Below are 24,279 nucleotides of genomic sequence, written 5' to 3'. Positions count from 1 at the left end.
CTTACCGGCATACCGAGAGGAGAGGAGAGGAGAGGAGAGGGCTTGCTGAAACCTGGGCGCCTGCTCCACTGTAAAAGTGCCAGAGAGGAGCTGAAACTTTGTATCCATACAGCTGCCTGCCTGCGTACTGCACTCTCTGGAGGGAGAAGAGGGGAGGAGTCTTGCTAAAGTCTTGGCAGCTCCACTGTAGTTTTGGTCCGGAGAGGACTGGGGCTGCACTTCATACACAGTTCACACATCTGCCGGCGCCGCTGCCTATTACACAGACGCAGCGGCAGCCGGCAGCATCAGTCATGCAGGGACCCGCACAGCAGCAGTGATGCAGAACGAGTAGAGCGCCTCTCCACCCTGGAGCCTACCTGCTCTGCATCCCTTTGCTGAGCGGTATGCGCCGGGCCTGGTCTGACCTTTAACTACAGCTAACCGTGTCCGTGTCGTTATTTTAGTGTGTCGTTATTTTAGTGGTAAGCTAGCTTAAAGAAGTGTTTATGTCAATCGCAATAAAATTATGGGCGCCTTATGTTAAAATAAATCTGTGACAACCTTTCTCCACAATGTCTCTGGATCATTATTTTGTTTGTAAAAGGAAAGGGAGGGCCTCAACCATTAGGCAGTTTATGTGTTACTACTACAACTTGTGTACTTCCAGAAAACAGTCTATTCAGCCTGCTGCTTTCATGCAGTATTAATAGCAGGATCATGTCTTTGACAATTAACAGTAAATTTATAGAGCAGTTGTCATCACATCATCTAAGCTATTGACTGTCGTTCAAACAATACAGTAGATGTAAATGGTTTAATGCATTTAGCTAAGTAATCTTTGCTTTATTTATGTGATATGTGCATAACGTCTCTCTTACTATACATCTATTGCATTAGTCCTTGTTATGATCAGCCATTTCAAAATAATAATGTAATAGAAATGATTCATGCAATTCTCACTTATAAAGCTAGTTGTGTCTTGCTGAAAAGATAACAATTAATAAGGAATGGTAATTTAGGAGGGATGTAGTTATGTTGTCGGCAGTTGAGAACCTGAAGGTCAGGATACCAACACCGGAATCCCGACCACTGACAATGCCGCCACCCGGAATCCTGGCTAACAGGGGCTATTCCCACTCGCAGGTGTCCACAACACCCATAGAGTGGGAATAGAACCTGTGGCGAGCGCAGCAAGTCACCAAGCCTACAGCGAGGCGAGCACAGCAAGCCCGCAAGGGTCTTCGTTGCGCTCGCCCACCGCATTCTAGCGTCCGGGATCCTGGCAGCCAGCATTCCAACTCCAACCCATTTAGGACTATTCACTCCAAGTTCGAAGTAAGTATTGTGAGTGACAAAAATTGGCACTGTCTGTGGGATAGAATTTATTAAATTTTTCTTAAGAACAATTTTAACAAGAGTACATACTGTATGGATAAATTGTCTTGTGTTCAACAGATTAAGATATAGTTGCAAATATTTCTCTACTTTGTAAGAATTTCAAATTATTAATGTAGCATTCAATATCAAAATTATACAGTATGTATGAATTATAAACAAATTCACTTTAAAATTATCATTAATAACTAACTGCATTAAATGGAAAAAAGCACATGTCAACCCCAAAAATGAAACAACTTTATTCAGTGTAAAAATCAAAACAAATTCACATGCTAAAAAACCTGGCAACAGATATCAAAACAGTGGATATTTCCCATCAGGGCCGGCTCCAGGCCTACTAGCACCCTGAGCGAGAAAATGTAAAAGTGCCCCCCACCCCAACCCCTATGCGCGCGCGCGTTCCAGGAAAAGTGGGCATGGCCTCCTGGAAAAGTGGGCGTGGCCTCGTAACTTCATATTATCAGACTATAAATATATTTTCACACCCCCTCTACGCACACAATTAGCAGCCTTACACATAACAGCCACAGTAGTGTTCCTTACACACAATGTCTCCAGTATATAATCTGATACCAGCTGAATACGGACGCATTATCTCTTTTGAGGGGCATACAATACACAAATACATATATAAATCAAGCAGGGAATAAGAGTAATAGATAAGTGTGTATTGAACTACAGGACATAAAGTACGATTACTGTAAGTACAGAGGAGCATCTAATTGTCCTATGTTACTACTACACGTATGTAACAGCTCTTGACTTGCCCTAAAATATATACAGACATGAGGGTAATGGAACGTTAACATATAACAATTTAAGTAAGTAGGGGAATATGATTTGATCCCTCTCTAAATGGTTTGTGTATGATCAACGTGCAGTGTCATTAGTTCAAAAGGCTGCATATTGCAATCAATAAACTTCACATGCATGTACATATATATATATGAATGTTTGGATGTAGGAAAGATTTCTAATGTGCTTTCTGCCCATAATAAGAAATCTTTTACAACTACATTATATTCTATTCGGAAGGAGATACAGCAGACCTCCATTGATAAGGTGGTACAGTTACAACGGGATCCGGTCTGAAGATCGACAGTGTCTAGGTCGACAATGTTTAGGTCGACCACTATAGGTCGACAGTCACTAGGTCGACATGGATGGAAGGTCGACAGGGTTTCTAGGTCGACATGTGCTAGGTCGACAGGTCTAAAGGTCGACATGAGTTTTTCAAATTTTTTTTCTTTTTTTTGAATTTTTTCATACTTAACGATCCACGTGGACTACGATTGGAACGGTAAAGTGTGCCGAGCGAAGCGAAGGCACCATGTCCGAAGCGAAGGCACCATGTCCGAAGCATGGCGAGCGAAGTGAGCCATGCGAGGGGACGCGGTGCACTAATTTGGGATCCCGGTCACTCTACGAAGAAAACGACACAAAAAAAAAAATCCTCATGTCGACCTTTAGACCTGTCGACCTAGCACATGTCGACCTAGAAACCCTGTCGACCTTCCATCCATGTCGACCTAGTGACTGTCGACCTATAGTGGTCGACCTAAACATTGTCGACCTAGACACTGTCGATTTGATGAACCACACCCGTTACAACATAGCAAGATACTTTGCTCAAATCAAGTAACATTTGTATCGAGATAACATTCTGTTGAGTATCAAATGGTACTAAATGTAACATCTAAAAGTAACTATGATCTTTGGCAGGATTAAAGCACAGAAGTAATGTCTGCAGTGGGAATTTTTGTCCCCATCAAACAATAGAAGGCTCATATACAATCAGGAGCAAATATTGTTTATAGTAACATAATAAGGTTGTTACAGGTTCATGAAGAATTTCATTATTAATTAGGGATTACTATACCAATAATAAAGAATACATACACATATATATATATATATCCCAATTTTTATTCTTCTTAGGAATACAGCAGTGGAATACTATGTGTACATAAAACATAAATAAATGACAGGCGGCACACGGCTTTGGTTTTAATCTTCTTTATTATTTGACACCAGGACAAATAAATTCTCTCTTTTTCTTTATTTGTCCATTTTTCTGATTTACGTCTACTATTCTTTATTGTTTTTATATTTAACCTTTCCGGCCTATTTTAGGGTATTAATACTTCATATGGGACATTAATAAAGTTGATATATTCCATATGGGTATTGGTAGGTACTATGAATTAAGTGTCAATATATATATATATATATATATATATAAAGTACAGAGACACAGATCTAATATCAAGAATCTTTGTTGGTCTTGGGAGAGAGTGCACCCAGAGAAACTGATCCCTTTTTCCTTACCCTGTTTGTCTCCAGTATAGTGTCAGATACACATAATGTCTCCAGTATAGTGCCAGATACACATAATGTGCAGTGCCAGATAGATATGATATGCCCCCCAGCAGTGCCAGCTACACATGACATGCCCCGCAGCAGTGCCAGCTACACATGACATGCCCCCCAGCAGTGCCAGCTACACACAATATGCCCCCCAGCAGTGCCAGCTACACATGATAGTGTTCACTTTTTAGGACAGGGTGTTGATCACAGGGATGGCACATTTTTAAGTTAGGAGGGCAAAATGATGTACATACTGTAATGCTTGGTGCTCACCTACCCACATGCCAAAGCATGGACAGTGTGCGCCGAAGGCGTGCAGCAAAAATTTAGGGGCGTTGCTTTGTGGGGAAGGTGCGTGGCCACATAATAGTGACAATTCGCATTACACCACACAGTAGTGCAGCTAATACACATTGCACCAGGTAGTACCTCCTATACACTTTGCGCCAGGCAGAGCACGTTAGACACTTTGTGCCAGGCAGAGCACGTTAGACACTTTGCGTCAGGCAGAGCACGTTAGACACTTTGCGTCAGGCAGAGCACGTTAGACACTTTGCGCCAGGCAGAGCACTGAGATACATTGCGCCAGGAAGAGCACTGAGACACATTGCACCAGGAAGAGCACTGAGACACATTGCCTAGCCACAGACGCCTAGCGGGAACACTACATGATATGCTCCCCAGCCGTGTCAGCTACATATGACATACCCCCCAGCAGTGCCAGCAACACGTGACTTGCCCCCCAGCAGTGCCAGTAACACATGACATGCCCCCCAGCAGTGCCAGATACATATGACATGCCCCCCCAGCAATGCCAGATACATAAATGCCCCCACAGAGCCAGATAAATAAATGCCCCCACAGTGCCAGATAAATAAATTCCCCCACAGTGCCAGATAAATAAATGCCCCCACAGTGCCAGATATGCCCCCACAGTGGCAGATACATAAGTGCTCCCACAGTGTCAGATACATAAATGCCCCCAGTGCCAGATACATAAATGCCCCCACAGTGCCAGATACATAATTGCCCCCACAGTGCAGATATGCCCCCACAGTGCCAGATACATAAATGCCCCCCCAGTGCCAGATATGCCCCCACAGTGCCAGATACATAAATGCCCCCACAGTGCCAGATAAAAATGCCCCCAGTGTTAGATACATAAATGCCCCCACAGTGCAGATATGCCCCCACAGTGCCAGATACATAAATACCCCCAGTGCCAGATACATAAATGACCCCACAGTTCCAGATGCATAAATGCCCCCACAGTGCCAGATAAATAAATGCCCCCACAGTGCAGATATGCCCCCACAGTGCCAGATACATAAATGCCCCCACAGTGCAGATATGCCCCCACAGTGCAGATATGCTCCCACAGTGCCAGATACTTAAATGCCCCCACAGTGCAGATATGCCCCCACAGTGCTAGATACATAAATGCCCCCACAGTGCCAGATACATAATTGCCCCCACAGAGCCAGATACATAAATGCCCCCACAGTGCAGATATGCCCCCACAGTGCAGATATGCTCCCACAGTGCCAGATACTTAAATGCCCCCACAGTGCAGATATGCCCCCACAGTGCTAGATACATAAATGCCCCCACAGTGCCAGATACTTAAATGCCCCCACAGTGCCAGATACATAAATGCCCCCACAGTGCCAGATACATAATTGCCCCCACAGTGCCAGATACATAAATGCCCCCACAGTGCAGATGACCCCACAGTGCCAGATATGCCCCCACAGTGCAGATATGGCCCGACAGTGGCAGATATGCCCCCACACAGTGCCAGTGCCCCCACAGTGCAGATGACCCCACAGTGCAGATATGCCCCCACAGTGACAGATATGCCCCCACACAGTGCCCGATCCATAAATGCCCCCCACAATACCTGCGGCGCTGGGAGGGGGAGTGCTGCTGACTGAGGGCGTGGGACTGGAGGACTCTTCCAAAACGGTTGAGTACTCTATGCGCGCTGCACGGCGCCGGCATCTGATGTCAGATGCCGGCGCCGTACAGCGTGCATAGCGCACACACACAGTTTAAGATCTGGTAGAGCTGCAGTGCACAGGGCCGGCTCCAGGTACGAATATGGCGGCGCCAGCACGCGGCACCAAGTAAGGGTGGCGCCCCGCGCGGCCGCTGTAGTCGAGCATGCCTGGAGCCGGCTCTGTTTCCCATGTGTACAGTAACACACTTTTTAGGGTATATGGGTATTCTCAACATGCAGAGCCGGCCCGATGCATATGCGAAGTATGTGGTCACGTAGAGCGCCAAACAGTAGAGAGCACTGCTAGAGACAGTGAGTCACAGTGACTTTCTACAGTGCCACGGCCCCCTGCCCTGTACACACGCCTGTCTGATCAACATACAGCTGTGTGACCGCCCCGATCCAATCCCTCCCCCAATGCCCGGAAACAGGGAAAGAGAATAGTGCAGCATGTGGTGACGGCTGGGAGCTGGAGCTGCCCTATGACAGAGGTGAAAAGTTACGTGCCTCTGCATGGCTGACAGCTCTACCTGTACAACGTGTGTGTGTGTGTGTGTGTGTGTGTGTGTGTGTGTGTGTGTGTGTCAGTGTGCCCCTGGTCCCTGTACAATGTCCCTTGGCACTATCTCCCTGTCACCCCTGCCTCAGTCACCGACTATCTCCTTATAACCCCTTCCTCATCTACCAACTATCTCCCTGTCACCCCTGCCTCAGTCACCCACTATCTCCTTGTTACCCCTGCCTCACCAGTTACCTACTATCTCCCTGTCACCCACTATCTCCCTGTCACCCCTGCCTCAGTCACCCACTATCTCCTTGTTACCCCTGCCTCACCAGTTACCTACTATCTCCCTGTCACCCACTATCTCCCTGTCACCCCTGCCTCAGTCACCCACTATCTCCTTGTTACCCCTGCCTCACCAGTTACCTACTATATCCCTGTCACCCACTATCTCCCTGTCACCCCTGCCTCAGTCACCCACTATCTCCTTGTCACCCCTGCCTCACCAGTTACCTACTATCTCCCTGTCACCCACTATCACCCTGTACCCTTGGGGGTACAATTGTGTGGCCATGCCCCTTTCTTGTGAGACCACACCCCTTTTTGTGGCCCTGTCAACATGTGACTTTGGGCAGGATGTACTTAGCATCGCATCCACGATGCCATGCATCCCACCTCTTATCGGGTACATACCGGTGTTAATAACGCCGGTATGTACCAAGAAATGTGCAAAGGACAACTCTCCCGATAAGAACTGTCCTTTGTGGCAGAAGGACTTCCAGGTTCAGGACCTACTGTAGGAGTCCTTCTGTGCATGCGCAGTGTGACCCAGTTGCTGCCGGGGTTATTGGGAGGGATCCCCCTCTGGGTAGAGTGCAAAATGAAGCCCATAGGCTTCTATTGGGTAACGTCACATAAAGATGGCATTACCCATTCAAAATGCAGGAATTTGTGAGTTTTGGACACATTTTCCGCTTTAGTAAAGTACATCCTACCCCATACGTGCTGCCTCTTATATTGAATATCAGGGGCAGGATGTAATGCCGCCTGAGTTCGGTGGCCATGCAGGATGCCGGCAGAACTCAGACTTTTTTTTAAAGGGGCAATCACTTACAAGGCATGTGGGGTTTTTTTTTTTCATATGTGAGTGGCACATACTGTAGCTTTTTTCATTTGTTGTATGTTTTATCCAAGAACCTAAAATATTATCTGACCACACTGTGTCCTGTACAATGGGGCTGATTTAATAAAGCTTGGAGAGAGATGACATACCAGCCAATCAGCTCCTTACTTTCCTGTTATTTATCATTTATTATTACCAGTTATTTATATAGTGCACACATATTCTGCAGCGCTTTACAGAGAATATTTGTCTATTCACATCAGTTCAGGCCCAGTGGAGCTTACAATCTATGGGCCTAACTGAGCATGAATTGTAGTTGTGCAACTATTTGCACAACTACAACTCATTACACTAACATGCGGGTGGATGCCTAGTAAAGGGCAAGGCCGCCCCCGCATGACGGGTGCTCCCCCCTGCTAACATGCGAGTGTTTCGCTAAGCAACCCAGTTACGTAGGCAGTCCGAGGGCCGCAATGTTTCGGGTCACAGTGGCTCTGTGTGACATCATGCAGCCACGGGGTCCGCCCCGCAAATGGTCCAGACATGCCTGCGTTGTCAGGACCGTGTCGCCAAATGGTACATCAATGCCCACAAAACACAATAACACCACACCACAACATACACTGTGTTCTGAAGAGAATGCAGTTTAAGACCTTGTGCATGCGTGCACCAGCCAAATAGTGATTTCAGCGCAATATTGATTCATGCTGAATTAGGCCCTAGGGGGCAGATGCCCCCACAATTATGGGAAGAATATACAAACTCCACACAGTTAGAGCCATGGTGGGTATCGAACCCATGACCTCAGTGCTATACCATTAGTAATGCTTACCATTACACCATCCGTACTGCCCATACAGGCTGTGTTTGAAAAATGACAGGAACTGATTGGTTGGTACTTTATCTCTATCCACTTTATTTACAAGCTTTGATAAATCTGTTCCCAGTATATTTTGCTGTAGGTGCTAAATGGACTCTGTTTATTACATTTTCAGGTTGTTTCACTTACTCAACTGCAACTGTGGATTTCTAAAAGGTGAGTCGTATTTTTTTTTTTTTCTGTATCAAGAATTTCATTTTAAAGTGATTGCACCAAATGAAAGTAATTCAAACATTATGGAAAGATAATTATGCACGGATATATAATAACAATTATCTTTTTCACAAATAAATATATATATATATATATATATATATATATATATATATGTATACATTTGCTTAGTGTTTGTATAACAACTGTTATTTTAAAATGGATGAGCTGTCTGGCAAAAATAGGCAGTGAAAGATTTGTCAGCACCATCAAGCACTTCATCATTACTGTTTTAGAGGACCTTGTAAAACATGAACAGATATGATGGAGGTAAAATGCCATTATGGAAGTCCGACTGGCATAAAAAAAATCAATAGGGAGGAAAATGTTATACATTGATTTTACTGTAGCATCATTTTTTAAAAAGAGACACTTAAATTGTAAAAGCTCTGACAAACAACTTAAAGCTACCATTTGTTTTTATTAAATATTAATTCTTTATGGTGAAGATTCCACTGCAAAGTAGCTTTGACACGGAAAAGAGAATGTATTTTAAGACTCCGTAGAATTCTTCTATTTTAAAATACAGTATGTGGGCTGTATCCCATCCCAGCTCATTTAGAAGTGTGTCCCTCTTAGGTGTCCAGCTTCATCTTTATGTAACCTCAGCCATCCAACTGGTTTCACTAAAAAATCCAGACCCACCAACTTCTATGAAATGGGTTTGTGTATTACACAATGAATGGATCACTGAAGAAGCACCTACTATAATTACAAGGATCATTCGGTAGAGCTAAACTAATATATATTGCCATATAAAATCACTGACCAGACATTCAAATGATTTATTGGTACTTCAAAAAATGTTGCACTCCAAGGGGTGCAAAAACATAATTTTATTCTTGCATGCAGGGTTTTTTACTGACTGCTTTTACATATAGCCCTCACATGCTGGACATTTTCATTTTGACACTGCAATTTTGATTTGAGTTTAGAGAAACTCCTAACAAATTTAAGGGGTATATTTACTCTAGTTTGAATACCATTGATTGTAAATCATTTTAAATTGATCAACGTTGATGTTGTGTTTCAGGGTCTAAATAACACATTTGCTATCAATTTTTTTAATTGTTTTTTTTTAATTAAAAAATAAAATAAAATATCAGGGGGCATATGTAATAGGGTCCGAGTTTGCCGGATGTGTGGGATGTCGGTGGATCTCAGACTTTTTTTTAAAGTTACAATCATTTACAAGGTGTGGATTTGCCTTGTAAATTATTACCACTTTAAAAAAATGTTTGAAATCGGCTGGCATCTCCAGGGCCTGATCAACCAATAGGCTGATCAGGCTGCAGCCTGGAGCGCAGAGTCCTGGGGGGGGGGGAGCGGGTGCGGACGTCATGACGTCACGCGCACACACACACACAGACCCTGCAGCTGCACAGTGGTTACTTGTGAGTGACCTGATTCCTTGCCACCTCCCACAATGCCGGTCAGTGGCTGCCACGGCCCCCGCCGCCCGGTCAGTCAACCAACTCCTGGTCTCCTGGTGGTGCTGCTTATCATGACCATTGATGCTAATACTAGTGGTCGCGGGCCGCTCCGACACTGCACAGTTTGTTCCCCACCCCTGGCTTTCCCCTCACTATGCACAGCGTGCGCAATGTGACGCTGAAGTCACGTCAAGCCGCGCACCTGCCCCTGTCCTGTGCTGCTCCAGAGGAGGTGGAGGAGCAATATGTTGCTCTTCCTAGGACTTTCTGGGCTGGCTGGCGCAGCATTGTAATAAAATCTCAGTGTCTCATTATCAGTGTCAGTTGCAGCCAGGCCAGCATTGACTCAAGCAGCAACCTGCTGCCTGCATGACCTGGCTGTCAGAAGTTACATGCACTAGTCCTAGGCCAGCAGAACTTAAAGCTTGATGATATAATGGAAAAGTTTGCAGCTTCTAAAGCAAGAAAAAGGAGCTTGATGTAAACGGTGAGTTTAACAACTATATTTAATGTTCACTTCGTATTATTGTCATTAGTCTATGTTGCTATAGTTTAAAAAAAAATACAATTTGTATCAGAAAAAAACAATTGAATCTGGGATAAATTTTGACACATAATTACTGATTTGTATCTGTATATGAGTGAAAGAAATCATTGGTGTGTGTGTGTGTGTGTGTGTGTGTGTGTGTGTGTGTGTGTGTGTGTGTGTGTGTGTGTGTGTGTGTGTGTGTGTGTGTGTGTGTGTGTGTGTGGGGGGGGTGTCTAGGGTGGCTGGAACCCTTAATCAGGCTCAGAGGCGTCACTAGGGTTGGTGTCACCTGGTATGGTAACTTATGGTGTCACCCCCATGGACCTCCTTAGTAATGTTTTTGTACTAGTTTTATAGTACTTGTGTACGATATTGTGAGTCAAGGACTGCCAGGGAGATTCTGGGAAGTTCACGGGAAATTGCATGCGATGATCACATGCGATTCATCTTTCTGATGTATGGCCACCTTCAGATATGCACATTCAAGCGAAAGTCTTTTTCATTACAAAAAAACCACTCTTGCTGTAGGAGGCAGATTATCCAGGTGCTGCTGCATCGCATCATGCAGTAGCGTCCCACAGCTAACAGGGCCTAATTCAGACCTGATCGCAACAGCAAATTTTTTCTCTTCTTGGCAAAACCATGTGCAGCGCAGATGGGGCAGATATAACATGTGCAGAGAGAGTAAGATTTGGGTGGGGTGTGTTCAAATTGAAATCTAAATTGCAGTGTAAAAATAAAGCAGCCAGTATTTACCCTGCACAGAAACAATATAACCCACCCAAATCTAACTCTCTCTGCACATGTTATATCTGCCCCAACTGCAGTGCACATGGGCCCTCATTCCGAGTTGTTCGCTCGTTCTTTTTCATCGCATCGCAGCAATTTTCCGCAAACTGCGCATGCGCAATGTTCGCACTGCGGCTGCGCCAAGTAAATTTGCTAAGAAGTTTGGTATTTTACTCACGGCATTACGAGGTTTTTTTCTTCGTTCTGGTGATCGGAGTGTGATTGACAGGAAGTGGGTGTTTCTGGGCGGAAACTGACCGTTTTATGGGTGTGTGTGAAAAAATGCTGCCGTTTCTGGGAAAAACGCGGGAGTGGCTGGAGAAACGGGGGAGTGTCTGGGCGAACACTGGGTGTGTTTGTGACATCAAACCAGGCACGAAACTGACTGAACTGATCGCAGTGGCAGAGTAAGTGTTGAGCTACTCAGAGACTGCTTAGAAATTTCTATTCGCAATTTTGAGAATCTTTCGTTCGCAATTTTGCTAAGCTAAGATACACTCCCAGAGGGCGGCGGCTTAGCGTGTGCAATGCTGCTAAAAGCAGCTTGCGAGCGAACAACTCGGAATGAGGGCCATGGTTTTGCCCATTAGAGAAAGATTTTCCGTTGCGATCAGGTCTGAATTAGGCCCAAAATCCATTGATATGCTAATAGCCACAGGTGTATGTATACGCACGCACCCGCTAGCTGCCTGAACATTACTGCAATAACTACAGGTATCCAGAGCATTGCTTCCTCCCAGTGGTGAAAGTAGAAAAAACGTCTTAGCGGTGATGTGCGTGCGTGCCGCAGGCGCGCGTTGAAAAAAATGGGTGTAGTCATGTGACACAAGGAGGCATTACCAGTGAAAATGGGGCGTGTCGACATGACATGCCCCCATTTCTCGTCACTCTGGGAACATTAATTTACATTCCATATGCACCTTATCTTTATGGTGGTTTCTCTGAAGAATGGGGAACCTCTGAAGAAATGTATCCTCCCTGGTCAGACAGCGTCTTTAGTCGGTATTCACTATTCATGTTGGAAATCACATGGTCCGGAAGATGCCTGTTTGTGTAGGAATATAACCAAACTCATCGTCATAAAACAGAGGTTCAACCAGACTCATGTCACCTGTGTCACCTTCTACCTCCTGCATCTCTCAGCTACACCATTAACTTCTTCCCTGCGTCTCCTAGCCACACCATCATCCTCCCCTTCATCCCGCGTCTCTCAGCCTTCGTTCCCCCACTCCTTTATTCTGTTTCTCTCTCAGCCTGCATTCCCCCTTCATTCTGTGTCTCTCTCAGCCTGCATCCCCCTTCATTCTGTGTATCTCAGCCTGCAGTCCCCCACTCCTTCATTCTGTCTGTCTCAGCCTGCAACCCCCCCTTCATTCTGTGTCTCTCTCAGCCTGCCCCCCCCCCCCCCTGCTTCATTCTGTGTCTCTCTCACTCACCCTCCACTCCAGGCAAAGCAAGACAGGCATGCATACAGCAGGAGGAAGCAGCGGCTCTTCCTGTCTGCTATGATGCTGCGCTCCCAGCATGCAGCGCTGAACAAGGAAGAACCGCTGCTTTTGGCTGGGTGCCCATTGGACAGACCCGGCTGTGAATGGGTGTGCAGCTGGCTCATGGAGTCTGTGGGGGGTGCAGGCGTGATTGTGGTTTTACCCACGTACTGAAGCCCACAGGGCCAAAATAACATATATACTACAAACCTGGATAAGCACGTGGGAGGCCATTTGATTTTAAAATTTTTGCCTTATTGGGCATGAGCAATAGTGTCCCCTGTCTGAAGGTACCCACATGTGGTACACCCCAGACAACGGTAATACCCGTTCTTGCGGGTCAGAAAATGTTTCTTTGTTTGCCCAAACCCAGTAATATCCATCTTGACAACAGCATCCCTAATATTCCTTCTCCTGGAGTGACCCGCCAACAGACGGGTACTATGTAAACTGGTGAGATCTGAATCAGAAGCCACCAAAGACCACCAAGCTTTAACTTGTTCTTGATTACATTACTCTGTGTGTTATATTCCGTAATCCATGGAATAGTATTAAGAGATGCCTTTTTCTTTTTATCTGCCAAAAGGGCCTGACGTGTGTGCCCAAGTGATTTAGCCTTGGCTTGTTTTAAACCTCTAAGAGGATAGCCTTTTTCCAGGAACCTATCTGTCATAATATCTAGTTGTTTTACAGTGTCTACAGACTCACTAGTAGTTCGGCATACCCTCAAAAATTGTGAATACAGTAAACCGTTAACTGTGGAGTGTGGATGAAATCTGTTGTATCTCAACAGATTGTTCCTGTCCGTGGGCTTAGTGTACATAGTGGTCTGTATTTGATGTTGTACAATTGAGATACAGGTTGAGTATCCCATATCCAAATATTCCGAAATACGGAATATTCCGAAATACGGACTTTTTTGACTGAGAGTGAGATAGTGAAACTTTTGTTTTTTGATGGCTCAAGGTACACAAACCTTGTTTAATACACACAGTTATCAAAAATATTGTATTAAATGACCTTCAGGCTGTGTGTATAAGGTGTATGTGAAACATAATGAATTGTGTGAATGTACACACACTTTGTTTAATGCACAAAGTTATAAAAAATATTGGCAAAAATTGCCTTCAGGCTGTGTGTATAAGGTGTATATGTAACATAAATACATTCTTTGCTTAGATTTAGGCCCCATCACCATTATATCACATTATGGTATGCAATTATTCCAAAATACGGAAAAATCCGATATCGAAAATACCTCTGGTCCCAAGCATTTTGGATAAGAGATACTCAACCTGTTTAATATCCAAATAATTGATGACTGTAGTACTGGTGTTATAAGTAAGTTTAATGGGGCTAGAGTACTCATTATGATTGTCCACTAGTGTTGTAAGTATCTGTATGTCACCATCCCAAAAAACTATGAGATCATCAATATAGCGGTAGTACAAGAATATACTATCAGAAATGCTGGAATTCTCAAAGAAAAGATTCCGTTCCATCTGCTACATATACGAATTGGCGAACGACGGAGCTACCACCGATCCCATGCCGCAACCAGTTTTTTGGCGGAAAAAAACGTCCGTCAAACAAAAAATAGTTATGTTTGAGGGTAAACATTAACAACGTAAGAAAATACTCTATTGCAGGGCCAGTATATAAAGGATTATTAACCAATAGATGTCTCACAGCCTCCACCCCCGCCTCCACCCCCGCCTGGTGTGGAATGCATGTGTAGAGCCTGGAGACATTAAGGGTCACCATAGTTACACTTGCGGGTTACACTTGCGGGTACCCTTTGAAAATCAGCCAGATGTCTCAGTAATGTGGTGGAATCCTTAAGATAAGTGAACGTGTTTTGGATACATGGCTGCAAAAACATATCCAAGTACATCCAAGTACATCTGTGGGTCCTTGTATATTTGGGGTTTGTATAAAATACCGGTATCTTAGGAAATTCTGTTCTGAGTATACCACATACCTCTCTAGAAATAACACCATCTATAACAGCTTGATTCAAAACACAATCTAATTCACTCTTATACAGATCTGTGGGGTATTGATCAAGTAAACAATATGTATCAACATCATTAAGTAGCTGCAAACACTCCTTACGGTAATCATCAGTAACTACCACAACAATAGAACCCCCCTTATCTGCACCATATATAATGATGTCCTGCCTAGTGCCTAATCCTTTCAATGACAACTGCTCCTCCATGGTCAAATTGGGGTGGCTTTTACTACCAATAGCTTTATATGACACAGAATTAATCATACAACAGAATGTCTTTATTGTCGGATTAATGGTGATCGGTTCAAACTGTGATTTTACGTAACTGCGATCTTACGTAACTGCTGTGGTAATGCTTCAGTCCCGTTAAGGCTCGGCTTTTTGTCATGATATTCCTTTAATTTGAGTCTTCTTTGTAACCTGTAATTTTCGATCTTACCCTTAAATTCATCTGGCTGGTTAGTAGGAACAAACGAAAGTCCTTTGCTGAGGACACTGATCTCAGCTGACGTCAAAGTACTAGGTTTGTAGCATATGTGTTATTTTGCCCCTGTGGGCTTCAGTACGTGGGTAAAACCACTTGTCAATTTAAGGAGAGAATGGTGCAACATAGGACGGCCATCAGGTCAGCACTCTCCACTGGGCAGAGTGAACAACCAGTGGCTCGACATTTAGCACCCAAGGGGCATGGTGTGGCTACTGTTCGCTACAAGATAATAGATCATGTGCTTGTAACGCTCAGAAGGGGTAAAAGACATAGGAGGCTGTTACAACTAGAGGCCTATTGGATATTTCGTCTTGATACCCTTGTCCCGAAGGGTTTGAATGAATCCATGGGTCTTAGCTGCTTTTTGTGATTGTTTTTTGGTGATTCCTTTTGTTAGACTTGATATATTGGGTGAATTTGGCATTAATAGAATATGTAATGACGTAGGTTAGGTTATGTTGCTATTTGGATGCCTTTTTGAGAACAGGTTGGGTAAGTGTATAGTTTTAGTGTTCCTGTTTCCCTGGATGTAGCCATTTGTTTAGTGTTACATAACGGAATATTAGTATATGGTATTTTGAATAGTCATCCATTTGTAATACATCATTTTTGATCACATCTATAAGACTATGGGGGTAATTCCAAGTTGATCGCAGCAGGATTTTTGATAGCAATTGGGCAAAACCATGTGCACTGCAGGGGAGGCAGATATAACATGTGCAGAAAGAGTTAGATTTGGGTGGGTTATAGTGTTTCTGTGCAGGGTAAATACTGGCTGCTTTATTTTTACACTGCAATTTAGATTGCAGATTGAACTCACCACACCCAAATCTTACTCTCTCTGCACATGTTATATCTGCCTCCCCTGCAGTGCACATGGTTTTGCCCAATTGCTAACAAAAATCCTGCTGCGATCAACTTGGAATTACCCCCTATGTACATAATGTTGTTTTTCATGTATAGTATTTTTTACATCACTTTTATTATATGTGTGATAGGTGGCTAAGCGTACCTGCAGTCTCACGCCTGTCCAGTTGTGGCCTCTCTGGTCGTTCGGTTCTTGCTTGTCGCGACGTCGGGCGGAATCTGCGTGGGAAGGCTGCGTAGGACCTGGGCAGAAGGGACGGGGATACCCCAGTATAGTCAACACCTCCCCCTTTAAAGGTGAAAGGACCACTACGGTGGGATACAGTAACAAAGATTTATTATAGACAGGGTTAGTCACTGGTCCATGTGACTAAATTCACCTCTTAGTAGAGTTCAGTGCAATTCAATAAGCCACAATACTTTTAGTCACATACTAAAAATATAACATAACATTAACACAAGAGCATTTCAGAATTTCAACACTCAGACGTCTTATACAGCTGTTTCATGAGTATGCATGCGTTATACTGACGGGTCACTAGATGGCGCTAGATTGGACATGTTCAGTTTATGCTGCTGACAAAATGTTCCAGCTATATCACTGTCCTACAGGGGGTGCTGTAGAATGAGTTTGCACTGTGCACAGTATTTGTAATCCAACGGGTGGTGCCGTGGAGCAGCTACTTGCCATGTATAGCACCAGTTTCCAATAGAGGGCGCTGTGAAGTAAGTCATATCACAGTATAGCAATGCTTCAAATAGAGGGCGCTGTGGAGTAAGTCATATCCCAGTATAGCAATGCTTCAAATAGAGGGCGCTGTGGAGTAAGTCATATCCCAGTATAGCAATGCTTCAAATAGAGGGCGCTGTGGAGTAAGTCATATCCCAGTATAGCAATGCTTCAAATAGAGGGCGCTGTGGAGTAAGTCATTTCACATACAGTAGGTCACAGAGCAAATGACCCAAGCCTGGCACACACATTGTGCTGCAGCTCAAACAGTCTAGGGATAAGTGTCACTTCGTGTTTTCCTTGCAATTGCAGTGGTAAGGGGAAGCAGAGGGTTTCACACAACCCTATCCCTTAAGGCTCTCTCTGGTACAATGGCAGGCAGCTCCAAATAAATCCCACATGTCCCTCTCCTTGTACATAGAGTCCTGCTGTGATCTGTCCCAAGGGGCTGTGATGTTGCAAGCTGTAAGGGTGATCACTGTTGGTCTGGGTGCCCATATGTGGGGGCTGTCTGGGGTGAAGTAGAGTACCTGCATTATCTGCTGCTGTTGCCAGCTCCTGCCGGTCACTTCTCACTGCTGCTTTTCAGGATGACAGCCATCTCTCGATGCCCAGACTCTCCCAGCGCAGCGCGCCTCCAGACCTCCGCGTACAGCTCTTCACACCCACACATGACACACTGCCTCCTGTTCTACTGCCATGCTGCTCTCTCTCTCTCCCCACTGCAGCTCTCCTTCCTGCTTCTCTCCCCACACAACACAGCCAATCAGAGCGCTCCCAGGTTCCTGCTCTGCAGGATTCCTGATGGAAAGCCCAGGGTCCTAGTGCTATACATATTCCTCTCCTGGTTGCCATAGTTGCTTAGCAACCAGTGTAAAAAGGATTTTAATACTCACAGTGCATCTGCAACTGGTTTAACTAGCAGAAGGGATACCCCAAACGCGGGTATCACATATGTATGTGCTATTTAAAACTTGTTTTATGTGGGAGACGGCACCGCTCTAGTTGTAATTTTTACAGTACACTATGGAGTAGTTTTGTGTCCAGCAGTGCTGTGTGCTCCGTCTGGCGCTAGCCATGTTTGTTTAGGCAGCGGGTATTATAAGTTACCTGCATCATGCATTGCACTCAGAGCAGTGTTGTGTTCCTTTAGTAACCGCCCGGCACCAGCTGGGGCGGTCCGCTTCACTTCCATCTTTGGCGGTTGCCGTGGCAGGGGTGTGGCAGCTGCGTCCCAGCCGTGCGGGCGGGAGATTCTGAACACTTTGATTGGTGAGGGTAATGTATTTATATTATCATGTTTGTTATTTGTGTTATCATGATGAAGGGGGAGACCCCGAAACGTTGAACAATAAAGCATTTCTTTTGGATACTATATATATATATATATATATATAGACCAGGGTGCGGCACTCCGTCAGAATAAAACAATGAAGGCGGTTTGTTAATGAATCAACGTTTCAATGTGGATACATTGTCATCAGGATTACAAACAATACATAAAAACTCCTACCTTAAATAGAGTCACCAGTGCTCATACCACGACTAATAGCCGGATTCCAACCCCGATCAGTCGCTTTCTAATGACGTCATCACGCACTTTGCATGAGGCGTCTGTGTCAACCCATCACCATAGCAACCATTCAAACAGGAACTGTCAAGAACAACAACACATCTCTTATCTATTACTATAAATACTTGTAACAACATAGTGGCCATATAATACAGTGGCCATGTAATACAATCACCTTTGTTAGTGTATCCCCAGATTCGAGTTAACCCCCATCGGGCCAGAGGGCAACATTCCGTCCCACTGGATTGGGAACCGTGAATGATACCCACATTAGCTCAGATTAAGGTCTCACGGATCTGTAACTAATTTAGACAACCTCAAATACATTCACAATTATATGAATCAGGATTTTTTGACAACTATTATATAGACATATATAGAGAAATTCCATATCATAATAGCAGCAATCGCAACCATCTTCAAAATGCTTCTAAGTTATTCAGCTAAAGCAAGAGAAAGAAAGATGTTCATTCAGTCCCTTGGGGCTGATGACATCTAAACGATGGATCCAACGTGTCTCACACCTTAACAATTTTAAATTGCGTTCTCCACCCCGTTTGGATTGTGGGATATGATCTATCATCCTATACTTAAGGCTTGGCAACCCGTGTCCCTTCTCAGCAAAGTGGCGCGCCACAGGCTGTTCGCTTGTGCCACTTGCAATGGCTAACCTAATAGAATGGCGGTGAGCCGCCATCCTCTCTTTGAATTTGCATTGGGTCTTCCAATATAGGAAAGCCCACATGGGCAAATTATCTGTTATACAACATAGACACTATTGCAATCTAAGTGATGTCTAATTTTATAAATTTTTCCTGAATGAGGATGATTAAATTTATCTCCTTGTATTAAATAATTGCAAGTGGTGCATCCACATTTGAAGCATCCCCACCTTCTATTAGATAGAAAGTGCTGGTGCTTCAATGGATTTGCTTCAGATATATCAGTGTGGACCAGCAGATCTCTTAGGTTTTGCCCCCTAGAGTAACAGGGCATGATGTTACTCTCAGTTAAATTTAATGCCTCATCACTTTTAATCATTGGCCAAAGCTTCTTTACTGTTCTGGTAATGTCATTAGACAAACAATTAAATCTATTGACAAATGGCAATGACTGTGTCAGAGATCTACGAGATTTTTTTCCCAAGAGGGCCGCCCTATTCAATGACATAACTTTATTTTTCGAGGAGGTTAGCATTTTATGATCATACCCTCTAACTAAAAAATTTTTAATAAGTTTGTCAATTTGTAACTCCGCCGCATCAGGATTATCATTAATACGGCATATTCTAATCATTTGTGAGAAGGGGAGACCCATTTTCAGCCTTTTGGGATGGCCACTATTCATGTGCAATAATGTATTGCGGTCAGTCTCTTTGGTATAGACCGTAGTACTGATGCCGAACAAATTGAAAAAAAGGGGGGTGTAATCCTTACTGGCGCTTCTAGTAGACCGACTGCTGCCTTCTCAGTCCAACGGTGGACTTATCCCAAGTAGTCCAAAAAAATGGAACAGAAAGAGTGGTGGTGGTGTGGACTAGATGGCGCTATCGCTCAAGCAGTGATGGTGGATGTGAGAGTGCTAGACAAATACTTAGCTTTGCCGTTTCCAGACAAAAAGTCAAGGATGTTCTGTGTCCAATTTTTAATGGAGAACTCGCCGTGTTCCAAAATAAGGGAAATAAAACAGAAGTAGGCAATGTGTGATAACGTCGTATACAAGGGAAAATGAAAACGTTTTTCAATACGAGCTGGTAGGCTTCCCTAAGCAATATCAATGATCAGGGAATTGATGGTCTTTTTGACTCTGAACGAAGGTAGGACCATGTCATATTTATTTCTTTTGGAACCCCAAAGTTGGCCACTTATTGTTCCAAGACGGTTCGCACTTCCATCAGAGCCGGACTCTCACGCTGAGATTAGTGTGTTTTTTTTGTTATGTATTTTTGAATAAATTTTACTTTTTACTACTCCTGGATTGAGGTCCTTGAAAGAAACCTTTACATGAGGATACTAACCACTTTGCACGTGAGTGTTAGGTACGCCTTCCTTTCCACTATAAATTTTGGCTATCCACCTCTAACTGATAGAGAACCCTACACTTCATGAAAGATACCTTTATGGACGTCCAGACACCTGCCTCCATGTAAGTCAGGTGTATCCATAGGAACTCTACGGTTCCATTACCAGTATAGAAGGATACCTTATTTAAATTTTTAGGTACACCTATAAAAAAGTGATAAAAGACACCACACTTTCCTCCTTGAAATACGACTATACTGCACATTGTGTATTTCTGTTTCATTTTCCATATATGGTCGAGTATAACCTCCATGGTAACCCCTTTGGAACGATGCCCTTGAAAGAAACCGTTATATGAGGATATCGACTGTCTTTTACGTGAGTGTTAGGTACGCCCCTTTTCTCATGATAGCAGATACCATTTCAAGCACTTGCCTTCAACCACTAACTGATAAAGAGCACGTCATATCTTGAAAAGATACCTTTATGGGTGTTAGGCGCCGGGGTCCGCTCGTCGGTGCGGCCCGACGCCTAGCAACCAGGGACGCCGTGCGCGTACAGCCGCCGGCTCCCTGGCAACGCTAGACGCCGGGCGCACGGAGCCGCTCTGACCCTAGCAACGGGGACGCCACGTTCGGGCCGCGTTCCCCGTTGCTGGGTCTGTTCTAATTGTATCATGATGTGCTGATTGTATCATGGTGTGCTGGCCGTGCAGCATGCAAGCTGCACGGCATTAATTGTGATGACCCAGTCTGGCTCCTGATTGGGGAGCTCACACTTATAAGCACCCTTTGGACTTCTCACAGACGCCGGTGATAGCTTCCTGTTTGCCTTTGTCAGTTGCAGAGAGTTTCCAGTCCTGCTCTATCCGGTTGTTCCTGTCCTCAGTGGTCCTGTACTCGGATATTTGTCATCTATTCCTGGAGTCTGACCGAGCACCTTTAACATCCTGTGGTGTTCGTGAGTCGCGGCGCAGCCGTGTGTTGCGGCTTGTCCGCTTACTGTTTATTATTTAGTTTATTTGTGTTCTGGAGCTTTTGCGGAGGATTCCGCTCCCACAGATCCACTCTGGTATCCAGCGGTGCTGGATAGGAGTAACGGATCAGTGGATCTTTGGTTGTCCTTTTCCCTGGCGGCTAGTCCGCACATACCTTGGTTTAAGTTAGTTAGCTTGTAACCCCTGGCCTGGTTGCTTAGTCAGAGGGCCCCTTGTTATCACCCTGTCTCGGATTTCCCTTTGTCTCCCATTAAGACCTGAGGGGGCATCGGGGTTGGGCAGACATAATCCGCCCTTCGAACGCGGCTGCCATGGGCTCAAGCAACCATAGTCTCGCAGGGGATTTCTGATAACACGGGCGAGACAACGGAGTTAGGGCGCCAGGGGTTACTAGGCTCTCCTGCTCCCACAACCAGCAAATCTTCCCAGTACTCAGACCTCTGCCATTAGATCTCCTCTGGTCTGGAGTACGGGAATCATAACATTATCACCGGCCAGACAAAAAAAAAAATTAAAATTAACAGGAGTTGATTTTTTTTTACTTATTCAGTTGGGAGATTTTTGTCGGCCTCATGAATCCCACCGGTGTTGGGCCAAATCCTGGCCAGCTTCTAGTTAGTCAGATTCAAGAACTTACTCAGATGGTTCAGGATCTGTCCCTCCGGGTGAGGTCACAGGAAGATCTGTTACGGACTTCCCCGAGGGTCATTCCTGAACCAAAGATGCATCTGCCTGACCGTTTTTCTGGGGATAGAAAACAGTTTTTTAATTTTAAAGAGTCTTGTAAACTTTATTTTCGTTTAAGACCAGTCTCCTCAGGTACGGAGGCTCAGCGGGTTGGAATTATTATTTCTCTGCTTCAGGGGGATCCTCAGACCTGGGCTTTTGGTTTAAAGACAGACGATCCAGCCTTATTGTCTGTAGACGCCTTTTTAAAATCGTTAGGGCTACTGTATGACGACCCTGATAGAGAGGCGTCCGCTGAGAGTCAGTTGCGTGCTCTCAGACAGGGTAGGAATCCCGCAGAGATTTATTGTACGGAGTTTCGCCGTTGGTCGAACGACTGTGGATGGAATGACCCAGCCTTGCGCAGTCAGTTTCGCCTCGGCTTATCTGAATCTATTAAAGACAGTCTCCTTCAGTATCCCGCTCCTGAGACTCTCGATAAACTCATGGAGCTCTCTATTAAGATAGATCGTCGGCTCAGAGAGCGGAGGGCTGAAAAAGGAGCGTCTGTCGGGTCTACTCCTTGTGTTTTTTCCATCCCTGTGGACATGGAGGAGCCTATGCAGATAGGTCTCTCCAAATTGTCTCCTGAAGAAAGAACCAGGAGGCAAAATTCTGGTCTTTGTTTATACTGTGGAGGTAAGGGACATTTTGCCCGTAGTTGTCTGAACAAGTCGGGAAACTTCCCGACCAAGTGAGTTGTGAGGGGGTTCACTTTGGTCTGCAGCTTATCTCCTCAAATAATTCACTGTTAGTTCCTGCTAAAGTTTCCTTTGGCAGCCTCTGTTCCTCGGTCTCTGCTTTTGTGGACAGTGGAGCTGCAGGGAACTTTATGGATTTAACATGGGCCAAGGCCTTAGGTATTCCTCAGTTAACCTTGGGTAGGTGTGTCACCATGCATGGTTTAGATGGGAGTCCCTTGTCCAATGGGGTTATTTCTCTCTGTACACCTCCTGTTTTACTTTCGGTAGGAGCTCTACATTCTGAAAAGATTGAGTTTTTCCTTACCCATTGTCCAGCAGTTCCTGTGGTTCTGGGTCACCCTTGGCTGGCCTTTCATAATCCCATCATTGATTGGCAGTCGGAGGAGATCTTACAATGGGGTACCATCTGTAATAAAGAATGTATTACGCTTCCTATCCGAGTAGCTGCCGCCGTTCCCGCACCCATTCCTGTGGAATACCAGGATTTTGTTGATGTATTTTCCAAGGGCAATGCGGATATTCTGCCTCCCCATAGGCCTTATGATTGTGCCATTGAGCTAATTCCTGGTGCCACGTTGCCTAAAGGAAGGTTATATGCATTGTCTGGTCCTGAAACTGTGGCCATGAATGAGTATGTGAAAGAAAGCCTTGGGAAAGGATTTATCAGGCCATCCAAATCCCCTTTAAGTGCAGGTTTCTTCTTCGTAGAGAAGAAGGATGGTTCTCTCAGACCCTGCATTGATTTTAGAGCTTTGAATAAAATCTCAGTAAAGAATACTTACCCTCTGCCGCTGATCTCTGTCCTCTTTGATCAGCTACGTTCGGCTGTGATTTTTTCTAAGATTGACCTGAGAGGAGCATATAACCTCATCAGAATCAAGTCAGGGGATGAGTGGAAAACGGCATTCAGTACTCAGTCAGGCCACTATGAGTATCTGGTCATGCCATTTGGCCTGTCTAATGCTCCGGCAGTCTTCCAGGATCTCATTAACGATGTGCTCCGTGAATTTCTTGGAAGGTTCGTTGTAGTCTACTTAGACGATATTTTGATATATTCTGATTCTGTAGAACAACATGTTACCCAGGTGCGTCAAGTTCTAAAAAAATTACGTGAAAATCACCTGTATGCCAAGCTGGAGAAGTGTGAATTTCATGTTACGGAGGTATCCTTTTTAGGGTACATTATTTCCCCTCGGGGATTCTGTATGGAACCAAAGAAGCTCCAAGCCATCCTTAGTTGGGCGCAACCCACCAACTTAAAAGCAATTCAGCGCTTTTTAGGGTTTGCGAACTACTATAGAAGATTTATTCACTCTTTCTCTGACCTAGTTGCTCCCATTGTGGCACTAACTAAGAAGGGAGCAGATCCTACCAATTGGTCACGTGAAGCTGAGTTATCTTTTCAGGCCTTGAAACAAGCCTTTGTCTCAGCCCCTGTCCTCAGACATCCCAACCCTG

Source organism: Pseudophryne corroboree, chromosome 5, assembly GCF_028390025.1.
Source record: "Pseudophryne corroboree isolate aPseCor3 chromosome 5, aPseCor3.hap2, whole genome shotgun sequence".
Lineage (NCBI taxonomy): Eukaryota > Metazoa > Chordata > Amphibia > Anura > Myobatrachidae > Pseudophryne > Pseudophryne corroboree.
Note: the sequence above shows the minus strand (reverse complement) of the source record.